The sequence below is a fragment of the Vicia villosa genome, linkage group LG3, assembly GCF_029867415.1.
Source record: "Vicia villosa cultivar HV-30 ecotype Madison, WI linkage group LG3, Vvil1.0, whole genome shotgun sequence".
NCBI classification, from domain to species: domain Eukaryota; kingdom Viridiplantae; phylum Streptophyta; class Magnoliopsida; order Fabales; family Fabaceae; genus Vicia; species Vicia villosa.
Genome location: NC_081182.1, coordinates 46,089,776 through 46,103,462, shown reverse-complemented (window position 1 = coordinate 46,103,462; position 13,687 = coordinate 46,089,776).

The following is a 13,687-nucleotide window of genomic DNA, read 5'->3' as shown; positions in this document are numbered from 1 at the left end:
AACGCGTTGTTGTGCAGGTTACTAGATTGATGAATATTATATCCAGAAGGGATCACTGAACGGTTCAGTCATCTAGGGGTTAGTCACTCGCTGGTAGCTTGTGCAGGGTTAGTCACAACAATTGGTTGTGCAAGATTGTTAGTCACTATGGAGGATCATGTAGTTGTAATCATGATTTGGTTATAGTGGATTAAGACCTCTGGACATAAGCAAATCACCTAAAGAAGGTGGACTGGAGGTAGCCTTATTCAGAAGGTGAACCGGGATAAAAATGAATGTTTCCTTTACTTTCAGTACATGTCATTTTAACTTAGAACATTCAAGCAAAAGTTCCTCAGAACTGTACTGAGCAAGTCAGAAGTTCTGATATCCTTTTGAAGTTAAAATGAACATCTTATTGGTTATGTAGTTCTACATCTTCATGCTTCCGCAACATCAAAGCATAATCCAATAGATGATTAAACAAAAAGAAAGAAAAGACGTTAAAGAGAAAGAAAGGGAATTTTAATTGATAAAGAACACAATTCAATCCCCCCTTTCTTGTGTTTTTCTCCACCTTCAGCAAATTCCATTCCCACCTTGAATGAGAACTATTTTCTAAGTTTTTCACCTTCATTATATTTGATCACTGGTGGCCTCTCATCGGCACTATCATCATCTTCCCCACTATCAATCTTATCATTCATGTAATCATCATCAATTACATGTTCCCTGCCCATCTCAGTAGTAGTCAAACCCTTCTTAATACCTTGACTTGTCCCTGAACCAACACCATCATTCACTTGACCTGTCCCAGCACCAACACCAACAATATTCACTTGACCAATGACTTCATCAAAATCATGCATTCTTTCCTATTCACTGTCTTCAAAGTGTATACCATTCAAAGATTCCTTAGATGATTCACTATCCTCAATCTCTTCATTTTCCTCGGCAACAACATGGCCTTTTTCTTTCTCTATTAACCTCTCCATATAAGTCAGCACCAGGTAATCTTGCCTCTGCATATATCTCAATATCACACTTAGTTTCCTCAGCACACAAAGCCAACTTTGTTGCACCAGCATCATTAACAAAGGGTTTAAGATCATTTTCAAGACATTCCTTATCAGCCTTCCACCACATCTTGACATCTTCAATTTTAAACAAAAAATTAATGTCCTTAATTAAGTCACAGGCTTCAAAGTAGGACAAATAATCAGGGTCTAGACCACTTACAATATAAACGTTCCCCCTTCATATGTTAACCCTACATCCTTTACAAAAGAGCCGTTCGTATAGAAAACAACCTTAAATAATCCCATGTCCTACACATTTCAAGAAAAACACAAGTACTTTCAGATTTTAAGAAAAGTCAAAAACCCTAGTTTTTTCAGGTATGAAATACAAATACTTTCGTTTTCACTATGAGTACTGAAAGCAATAAACAAAACAAAGTGGGCCTTACCTTGTCGTTATTGGGACCGCAGCAAGCAACTCAACCTTCGTAACCTTCATCCGTAGAGGCATCCGGAGGTGTATCTCCGAAAGTACATTTTTTGTTATTTTAAAGTTCATTTGTTCCGTAGATGCATCTACGGAATTTTTTCAGTTATGTACCTCTAAAAGCATTTGATCTTATATTCACGCCAGAATCTTCTCCTCCCTCATTCTTCTCATTTCAACTTCTACTCTCTCAAGCTCTCTAAACCTATAAAATCAAAGTTCCACCAAACTTCGTTGTTTTCTCACGAGTTCGTCAGGGACCATCAACATCAACAATCAATAGACTTCGACTCCTTCAAAACTCAATTTAATCGATAAGTTTTCAAGTTTCGAAGTTATTTTCAAGTATTTCCTGTAATAGAGTTAGAATACAGTTTTAGGTGTAGAAATCATTGGATAGTTTTAGAAACATAGTTTAGAGACAATGTAGGTATTTTTTATGTGTAAAACAGACGATCAAGCCACCAAAATGGATTTTTCAATGGCTGGAATAGTAACATGCGTCATTGTTGCATTTTGAAGCTTCACAATGTTTCGTAGGTGTATCTATGGAACAAATGAAATGTTAGGTAGTTCCGTAGATGCATATCTGGAACAAACCCAGTTTTTTAGATGCTTCTGTAGATGTATTTACGGAAGTTTTCCATATTTGCACCTACGAAGTTAAAATGGTTTTTTTTTGCTTTTATAAGTTAATTGTATCTAATTCGACTTTATTTGTAATAAAATGCAAACATTATGGCCGACCAGGAAGAGTGACTTATATTTGGGAGGATTGACAATATGCCTTCGTGCGACGTGCACGGATGCAGATAGTGTCACAGGTGACATATGGCATCTTTCTTCCAGCAGATGTAGCTGACTCCTCCGTTACAGCAGAGCTGATAGATGGGGCCACATCGCATATTCACCTGGAGCATATTGGACATGCGTCTTCCACTTCTACTTCTTCATCCTAGAGGCATCAGGATGATGGTGAGGGCACTTCATGGACGCCCTCCACCCGCAGATCTCAGGATACTTCTGTTCCTCCTGTGTCATCTCCGAGCAATGCTGGATCTCTTGTGCCACCTTCTGATGGTGTAGACCCATTGCACGAGGAGGCTGGTGCTGATGTTGGCGCTTTTGTGCCACCTCCTGAGGCTTACCCAGGGGGTCCTTCGAATTTATCCATGTTGGGTACGCAAATCATATAATCAGACATGTCTGGAACAGAGAGATACAATTTCTTAGACTTACTACTTTTTTTCTCAGTGGAAATTTATTATTTCTAACTTTGCTTGTTATTAAAAGTGTTGTCTTTGGAAATTTTCAGGATAGGGCTTCCCAGAAGTTCTACAACCATGGGCGGAAGATTTTATCTCTGCAACAGCCTACAGAGCCGTGGTTCCAGGATGTCCTCGCAACTTCTGGGCTGGAGGACTTACGTCAGATCAGGTACTCCACTATACACAACGGGATGCTGATGGCATTCTCAGAGAGATGGAACCCAATGACGTCCTCATTCCATCTGTCTCATGGTGATGTTACTATTACTTTGGACGAAATCACATGCCTGCATATACCTATTAGGGATACCTTCCTTTGTCACGGTAGGATGATGAAGGACGAAGCGAGAGAGGCTATGATTGAGGAGCTTGGGGCTGGGCCAGAGGATGCGCTTGAGGAGGTAGAGAGGACCTGGGACGCACACTTGAGTTTTTCCTTCTTGACGTGGAGATATGATGACGAGCTACTGGCGGCACATCAGGGTGTTGGTGACCCGGTCAAGATGGAGATAAACCGACGACGGGTGCTTAGGTGTTACTTCTTATTTTTGATCGGCCCTTAGCTCTTTGTGGACACGAGCTCCACGTACACGGATGTCGCTTACCTGAGGTACTTTTTGGATCCCGCGCCGATCCATGAGTACAACTGAGGAGAGGCAACACTAGCGTACAGCTACTCGAGACTCGGAGAGGGATAGCCTGTTGAAGGCAAGGACTGTGACAGGCAGCTGTTCACTCTTAATGATAACGATCTTATATCCTTCTACTTTTATAAGTTATTCAATCTATAATCGTGATAATGTTTGATCTCCGTGTTTTTTATTTTCATTTCAGGGTTGGATATTACAACACTTCCTTTACTAGTGGATTTTTAATCCAAAAGCTTGCCTGGGTTGGAATGATGGATAATCTGTTGAAGGGGCTGAAATTGGTGTTTCGAGTTTTTTTGCTGTTTCACGTGGTGGAGTTTAGCTTTTTTCTAAGTTATTGTTTTCTTTTACGAAGTTCTTTCGTCTATGTGGTGATTCTGGTGAGGAGCTCTCAGCTGTTTAGAAGGTTGGTTTAGTGTCGGCATTAGCACTAAATTGGTGTTTTCAGTCGAGAGTCCTGGTGCAATGTTTCCGCAGATGATGGAGTATCCTTTATGTGGTGGAATTGGCTGGAATATTGTACCGAGTTGCAGGTGGTGTTTTATCAAGAATCCGGTGGCAAATGGAGGGTTTTACGGAGGTGTTTTGAGGTGTAAGGAGTGGTTGCAAGGTGATGTAAACGAAATAGGGGTGGTTTCAACGAAACTGTCTCGTTTCTTCAATTTTTCTATATTTTTTCTTCTGGTTTTCTCAAAAAGTGAGGGTGAGAACAAAGGTGACAAAGAAAAGGCGTTAACATACTTATCAATGAAAATATTAATATATGATTAGGTGCTCCTTCCATCAACTGTTCTGTTACTCTTGCCATGAACTTGCAATCACCTTAAATCTATACTTATCGGAAAAATCAAGGGTAGCTGACTTTAGTCTCTGAATTATCACTCACATCACATTCAAGTGAAACAAATATTGATTTTATATAAGTTAAATTACAATATTGTTTTACCTTAAACCAATATCTTTTTCACAAATAACATCTATTTAATAATTCAAAACTATAAGAAAATGAACATAAAAACTTCAATTAAATGCTTAAAGAATGACATTGTTGTGCAATGTTTAGGTTCATAGCAGCAATGCATAAGAGACAAATATGAGAAACCAAATCCTACCAAAGGCCTAGAAAATAAAAAACAAGACATAAATTTATTGTAACCTTAAAAGAACTAGAACATTACGATTGTCACTACGCCTATAAACCATTAAAAGCTTGAAGTAGTTATAGAAATCCACTCCTATCAATCTTGAGGGTGCATATCTCAGCCTCAAGCCTATCAATTTTGGCATTGGCTTCATCTCTTTCAATCATTACCATGCACAGCTCCTTAGTTATAGCTTCTAAATCTTGCAATCTCCAGCCAAGTTCTTTTTGAGTAGTAGCATGTAGTTCTTCTTGCTTCAACTTTTCAGCTTCACATTGCCTTAATTTGCCTTCCAATTTGTTCTTTCTAAACTCGTAATTGGTCAATGTAGAGGTCAGTTCTATTTTCGTTTTCAACAAACTTGCAATATCAAACTGCAGCTCATCTTTCTCCAAAGAAAACTTATCCTGTGAATTAACCATTTCAGACTTCAAAATTTGTATCTCTCGCTCATATATGATAACAAAGCTTTCTAGTATTTGACTATGCTTTCTCCCTGAAACTAACTCCAAATCTAATTCAGCTATATTTTCTTCTGCCTCTATAAGTTTACCTTGCAATTGATGAGTCTCACATGCCTTACTCTCAAGCTCCTTCCTCAAAACTGCATTTTCATCTTCTGATATCTTGAGCTTTTCATTACCTATCTCTAGCTGTTCCACCAAATTTGAAATCTCGTGAACATGTTTTTTGGCCTCACTTTCCTCAATTTGAGCCTTCAGCTTGTAAATCTCTTTTTCAGAAAACTCTTTCAGATTACGCAACTCTTCCTCTTTCAATTTCAATTCTTCCGACAACTCATTAACCTGGTTTTCACTCTTCTCATCTTGATCCTTCAATTTGATATATATAAATAAAACGAAAGGTAGAACAATCAATATACAAAGAGTCCAAGGGGAAGACACAAGAAGTTTCAAACCCTGGAACAAAACCAAAAGGAAAACAAGAAGCCTGAGACATTTATCACTTTCACTTTTGGAAATCTCTTTTTCAGAAAACTCTTTCAGATTATGCAACTCTTCCTCTTTCGACTTCAATTTTTCAGACAAATCATCAACCTGGTTTTCACCCTTCTCAACTTGATCCTTCAATTTGATAATCTCTTCTTCTAAATGCGTGACATGTAAGTTCATAATTTGCTCATCATAACCGGTATTCTCAGTCTCCCACAATAAACCATTATCGGCACGGTTTTGTTTCATGTCACTGTGACATTTATCACTTTCAGTTTTGGAATTCCTTGATGATTTGCAACCCTCCTTCTTAAAAGAGGTCAAGCTTTTATTATCAGGGTTAGGAGACTGATGAAAATTCAAAAATTCAAGGGCAGATTTTAGCCACGACGGTCTCTCTTCCATTCGAGATTCTACAAGTAAAGTGAATGATTAGAATTCATCATGATAATGAATAAAAATTGTTGATAACCAATAATTGTATAGGTCTATATTACTAAAATAAATCCAACACAGAATCTAGTCTTATTCTTCTATTTTTAACTATCTCAAACTGAGGTAACTAAGTAAGAATCATATACATGTTAATAAGAAGACACATAAAATTGTTAGGTTTCGTTTTCCTATTCCATCTTAAAGTTTAGCATTTTCCATGTTAAGAAATTGCATGATAATAATTAAGAAAAAGATACGTACCTGACGAAAAAGAGAGTCTGCAAATTGATGGGATTTTGTAGTGTTTTGAGTTGAGTTAGGGTTTGATGGATATTTATTATGTGTTTTGAGTTTAAATATTTGAGTAGTTTGAATACAGAAGATATATGCATTACGAAAAATACTTGCATGAGCTCAAACATAACAGGTGGTTATACAAACAACCAATCACAATTTTTTATTAATTAAAAAATAAGAAATATTTGTTTCTCTCTCCTACTCAATCACAACCACCCCCATGAATCCAATTAAAAAAGAAATTAAATTATAAATAAATTTAAATTTTTCTTTTTTCTTATTGGTTGTTCCTAACATTCATGATTTATGTTCGTATCCATGCAAGTTTTTCTCTGTGCATTACATATATTCCATCGTGAGAATAGGAAAACAGTTAAAAACAACATCAAATTCCACTTAGATTAAATTATTAATTATTTTATAATAACAATAAAACATTTATATTATTTTTAATTTTTATATCTTTAAATATTTATTTCACACCCAGGTCAGTCACGACTAGGGATGGCAACGGGGCAGGTCGGAGACGGTTATTACCTTCCCCAAATCCAAATTCAAATCTTCAAACAATCCCCGTTCCCCGCCCCAAATCTAAACGGATGGAGAACTAAAACCCAATCCCGACCCAAACGGGTTCGGGTTGGGTTCTGGTATCCCCGCCCCGCCACCATCCATTTATGAAAATTAATTTTTTTAATAGAAATACTTATTTTTTTCAAAATTAAATTACTTTATAAATAATAAAATGAAACAATTTCAAAAAAATTCATTTCAAATATTTTAAATAATAAATACAAATCAAAATATCAAGACTTTGATCACGTATTTAATATTCTAAATGATAAAAAATATATAAAATATACACAATGAAATAAACGGGATGGGTTCGGAGTGGGTACTAGTGTCCCCGTTACCCGACCCGTCCCCATATTTTGTAATCGGGGAAAACCCAAATCCGAATCCAAACCCAGTCAAAGCGGGTTTTCCCCGTCAACTTCAGGGCGGGTTTGAGTGGGTACCCGTGGATATGAGTTTTGATGTCATGCCTAGTCACGACTCACTTCTTATTTTATAATAACAAAAAAAATCGTATGGGTCATGTTTAACTATAGTCACATAGACATAAGAAAACCATGACATCTTAATCAAAATTGACACTTTTATAAAAACCCTTTTCCCCACATTTTTTAACACATGGAAAGAACAAAACTTTCCATCAATCTTAAACAAACAGTAGGGTTTCACATTCACAGAAATGGCCTAGAATAAAACTAGAACTTGTTTTTATCTTCATTGAAGCACAAAATACATTTTGACTGACATATGTAGCAGTTATTTGTGATATAACCAAATTGTATATCTATGATTTAATTATTTTTTCTGAAAGCAAGATGCTATGAAAGAAGAGACAAAGCTCCCAAAAACAAATACAAGGCAAAAGGAAACGGTCTGCAAAAAAGAAAATTACACGACCAAATAAAACCTAACATAAGTAAAGCAACGGGTTTTTGCTAAACTCATAAAAGTTGCAGTTGGTTTGCATATTTTTCCCTATAAAAAACCATCTCCAAATCAAAGCTTTACAACTCCAAACAATATCCGAAACATTCCAACAGATATTGTTGAAGATAATCCCGTTCCTATAGAGCCACACGCTCCAAACAGTCGCCATCCAAACACTCCCCGCCTTTCTTCTTTTCATATTCCTTTGAATACACCGCGATCTCCAAACGGAAAAACTTTCTTTAAAATCCTTCGCCAAATGGTAATCCAAACCTAACCATTCTGCCATATCCTTCCATACCAATTGCATTGTTCGGCAATGCAACAACAAGTGACAAGAGGTCTCAATAGAATCATCGCAGAACTCACAAGCATAATTTAGAGGTGAGGGCAGAATATGTCTATGGGCCAACGCAACTTTAGAAGGAATACGATTTAACAAACATTTCCAAACAAAAGTGCTAACCTTTAACAAAGCGTCTACCTTCCAAATATCCGTCAAAGCCTTGTCGAAACGGTCTACCGGACCAAACGGAATGTGCCTGCAACACATTGCCTTGTAACACGATGCAACAGAGAAGTTCTCGTCACCGGTCAGAACCCATTCCGGACGATCAACACCAGCCGCAGTCGGGCATGCACCTGTTAAAAGCAGCTTCAGGCGCGCATAATCTGCTACAACAGATGCGGTCATAGCAGCCTGCGGGATTCTGAAACAGCTCCAAGACCAGGTGCCATCAGTCGAACCACCCAAAGCTACTACTAAAGAATCGTGCAAACTAGAAACAATAAACAATCCCTTAAATTCCTCTTTTAAGGCTACTCCATCCATCCAAGCTGAATGCCAAAAAAATGTAAAATAACCGTTGCTAATGCGAAACTCACAGTTCTTCGCGAAAGAATCCTTTGGAAAATGATTACCCAACGAAGAAACATCCATGCACCAAACCGACTTCGAACCATTATTATTAAGAATTCCTCCTCCATTAGCGGCTATCAGCTTGATATCTCCATAACGAGCCTTCAAAATGCGATACCACAAAGAATTAGAACCTTTTAATATTCTCCACCTACATTTGAACAAAAGAGCCATATTAAATTCCTCCATTCTTCTTAAACCGAAACCTCCCTTATCAACCGGAAGGAAAACATCGTTCCATCCAACCCAGTGAGTTTTCCTCTTTTCTTCCGTTCCTCCCCACAAAAAACTACTTTGAATTTTATTAAACTGTCTAATAACATTCTTGGGAGCTTTATAGAAAGATAGAGTAAAAATAGCCAAACTACTTAACACTAAGAGTTAATCTACCACCAATACTAATCCATCTACCATACAAAGTAAACAATCTCCTCCTAAATTTATCCAACAAAGGTCTCCATGTGTTTATCCTTCTAGGATTAGAACCGATTGGTAAGCCAAGGAAAATGAATTATTTCTCCTCCAACTTACACCCAAGAAAAGAGGTAGCAATATCCAAAAAACGAGAATTTATGTTAATCCTGATAAGCTTGCTTTTGAGAAAGTTTATTCCAAGACCCGCGACAAGTTCAAATCCTTTCAAAACCGCCTTAATAACCCAAAGATGTTTCCACCTCCCATCAACTACCAATAGAGTGTCATCGGCAAATTGAATAACATCTATGAAACAACCACCCTTCATATTAAATTCCATGAAATCTCCGATTTCCACCGCTTTGTTGACTAATAACTTCAAACCTTCCGCTACTATAACAAAGAGAAAAGGAGATATGGGATCTATTTGACGCAAACCCCTTTCCACCCCGAATTACTTGGTTGGAATACTGTTAACCACAACCGTCATATTACTCGTGAACACTAAAGCCTCCATCCACCTCATCCACAACTCTCTAAAACCCATTCTCCTCAACATATATCTCAAAAAATTCCAACTAACTTTATCATACGTTTTTTCTAAATCCACTTTGAAAAGAATACAATCCTTCCCTTCCTTAGTGGTAAAGTCCACCAATTCATTAACAACAAGTACTCCATCAATCATTTGCCTACCCGGAACAAAAGTGCTTTGGCTATTAGAGATAACCGATGACAAAACATTCTTGATCCTACTAGCCAACAATTTTGAAATGATTTTATAAATACTTCCCATCAAACAAATAGGCCGATAATCTTCTAAACCCAAAGGATTGGAAACCTTCGGTATAAGAGATAGGAAAGAAGACGTAATAGATTTAGACAAAACCGCACCAACATAAAAGTCGCTAAAACAAGTTATAACATCCTTACTAATGAAGTTCCAACAACTTTAAAGAAATAGAAGAGACATACCATTCGGACCCAGGCTCTTACCACCATCACAACTCCACACAGCTTCTTTAATTTCCTCTTCCAAAAAAGGGACCTCAAGAGAACTACTATCTTCCAAACTCATCGAGATAAAATCCAGACCATCTAAAGTTGGTATAGCCGAACAAGGCTCAACAAACTTGTCCTCGAAATTCTCTTTCACCGCCTCTTTCACATCCCTAACCGAACTTACAACCCCCTATTTGTGACAATAGAACTTATGTGTTTCCGTCTCCTCCTCTCCTTCATAACTCTATGAAAGAAGTAACTATTAGAATCTCCATCGTTCAACCACTTAAGTCTAGACTTTTGAATAAGCAAGTTCTCCTTAATTCTTAGATTCAAACATATTCTTTTACTAGCATTCCTTCTAAGAGAAAGCAACTATGCATTCATGGAATCACAATCATCCAACGCATTTAACTCCTTAACGCCTTCCTCCACTTCCAAATCAAATTTGCCAAAATTCGACTTACTCCACCATTTCAACCTCTCTTTAATTATCCGAAATTTTTCTTTCAACACATAATCCCCTCTACCGCGGACATTAGCCGGACATAATGTTAATTAAAGTAATTCCTAACATGCATATTACTAAAGAAGTTAACATGGCAATTGAGATGAAGAGATTGCAAGTATTGATTGAAAAACATACAAAAATAAAGATCCTTAAATAGAAAACTAAATAAATGTATTGATTGATCTCGGTGTACAATATCGCGTCTTTAATTCGTCAGAGCTTCGCTATACGTTCCAAGATAACTAACTAGTAAAACCTAGTTCTATATATAGTGTTACAGGTGAAAGCCAGTACAAAAATCATGTGCAACTAAATTGAGAAAAAGAAGGAAAGTGGGAAAGAATGAGTTAGGATTCTGTTTTGAACATTCTGTAGTACGGGGAAACGGTTACCGCTATTAGCGGACGGTGACCGCCACATTAGCAGAAATTGGTTTTTCTTTATTTTCTCTGCTCTTTCTTCTTCTATTCCATTTTCGACGCACATTTCTTCTCGAATAAGCAAAGTGTAACACCCTTCTAAACCCCGCGACAATTAAATAAATTATTCAGAGTACATGAAAACAAGGGTGCCACAATTCAAATTTAAAAACAAACATCATACATCTATGTCATGCATTCACTGAGGAAATTCAACATAATTCATAGCTACTCATGTTAACACAGCGGAAAATCAGTTATACGGAATAGTTCAACATCTTTAGAAACTATATCCCACCAAAACTCAAATAAAATAAATAGAGTCATAAACATAAACTCAAAAACATCGCGTTCCCCAGTGTTACAATATCAGAGCATGACACCTGACGCTAAACTAAACACACTGACTCATGAGCTAATCCTCACCAAGTCGTAAAAGCCGTTATCCTCAATCTGAAAATGACAACATGTAAGGGTGAGTCTCATCGCAATTAACAAATATTATTGCATCATAAATAATAACACATCATAGTTATATTAATCACCCAATTGTATTATATTCAGACAATTCCACAAATACACAACCAACACATCATCAATTCATAACACTAAAACATATTCAATCATGTTATGAAAATCATGCATATGAATGAACTGACACTATGCATGTGGTACCAAACATCATCAATGGGAATAACCCACGACCGATCCAACATATTCAAGATGCGGCCCTGCTAGCACAAATTCCACACAATGGGAATTATGCCTTTCGTTGAATCTACAACATCATTCGGATTCATCCCTCAAACATATGATTATGAATGAATGCAATCATATACAACATACTTATAACATCGTCGATCCGATGAAAATCACTGTCTCATCTCTTACCATCATCATCATCAAGCATGTTTAATATATATTAGCATGATTCGAATATCATCCAATTATCATCATCATACAACTCATAGATCATCACATGATTATTACTTCAAACATAGCATATATTAACACATCTCATCACATATATGTACAATACATCATTCATCAAGCAATAAAATCATGTTTCAAAATAATTGTAGTTACACCTCATTTCATAATTTAAACACGTAGGTTATCTCATAAGGTTCATCATGCTCGAAATGGCACTAAAAACGGACATACGATTTGAAAGTTATGGCTTCCGAAAAATTTGTATGCTGTGAGTCGACTCACAACTCTTGCAGGTCGACGCATAGAATTTTCTTCCCCCCTCGGGTTTTCTCAGGTTGACCCATGAGTCGACTCATGCTGGTCTTTTGGGAACCTATAGGTCGACGCACGAGTTCCATAGGTCGACGCATGTTGCGTTTATACAGCATTTTTCTGCGATTTTTGACATCTTTCCTCTCCCAATCTCAATCTAATCGCACCATAACAGTTCTCACACCAAAATATCATCAATTAAAATAACATACTACAATTATAACACATTTTAGAGGTCATCTAACACTAAAACCATACATCAATTTCATCGATTCAACAAAAACAACCTAAATCTCCCAAAACCCCAAAACCTAAACATACAATACAATTGACCTTAATAATATTCCTAATCAGTATTATCACCTAAAATAAGATAAGAGATATTAATCGTAGATTCCCCCTTACCTTAGTCAAACGTTCTTGATTGGTCTCTCCCTCTACTGCTCCTCTTTCACGTTCTTGAGTTCCCAATTTTTCAGTCTTTTCACGTTCTATCCCTTCTCTCTGATTTCCTTGTTATTTTATGAAAATAACATTAAATTAGTAATGGGCTTTACTAACTTAACACCTCTTTCTTACTAACATCACCCATGGTCCAATACCATAAATCATTCTTTTCCAATTTATTTTCATAAAACCAAAATAAGTCTAATTATTAACAAGAAATGAAACAAGATATAAAACAAGATAACATGTGAATCGAGTCGGAAAATGCGATAAATTTTCAAGTTATTAGCGGTTTGTGGTTTTTTATGCTCTCTTGGTGGGTTCTAATCTATGAATGGTAGTTATGGTGATATGAGCTCTAACCTGAGTTATATTGGGTTGGATTATTAGCTGCTTGGACTTTTATCTGTCATGTGATGAATTCGAATCGCCTATCAAAGGTGGTGAATTCAAATTGCCTATTAGGTGTTTTGGGACTTAGTTTATTTTCGAGTCCAAGGATTAGATGACTCAGAGATATTTAGACAATAGTGGTAAATTAAAGCAGCAGTAGCAGTTTCGAAGCAGTTTAAAGTGCAAAAGACACGTGGGAACAAGTTAGAAGACAAAAGTCCACGTAACAAACTACGTGTCAAATTCTAAAGAAGTCATTGTTGTTGACAGTTACTAATGTACTTAGTATATAAGTAGATTTCATTATTCGAAATAGGGTTTACATTTCATTTGTTTTTATTTACAATTTTCACATCCAAGTGACATAGATAAAAAATCCATCAGAAAATGTATGAAATTGCGCCCCACTCTTAAATTCAAGCATTTTGTCCTATTACTTTACTATTTTCGTTATTTTCTTTATCCTTTCAAGAAATTATGCATTTACTTCTTTAAATTTTATCCAATTTTTCTAAATTCAAACATAGAATCTTTAAGCACTAATACGCTTTCTTTAACTTTTCACACAAAGTGTCCAATAGGATTTTTTGTGTTTGATCCTGTA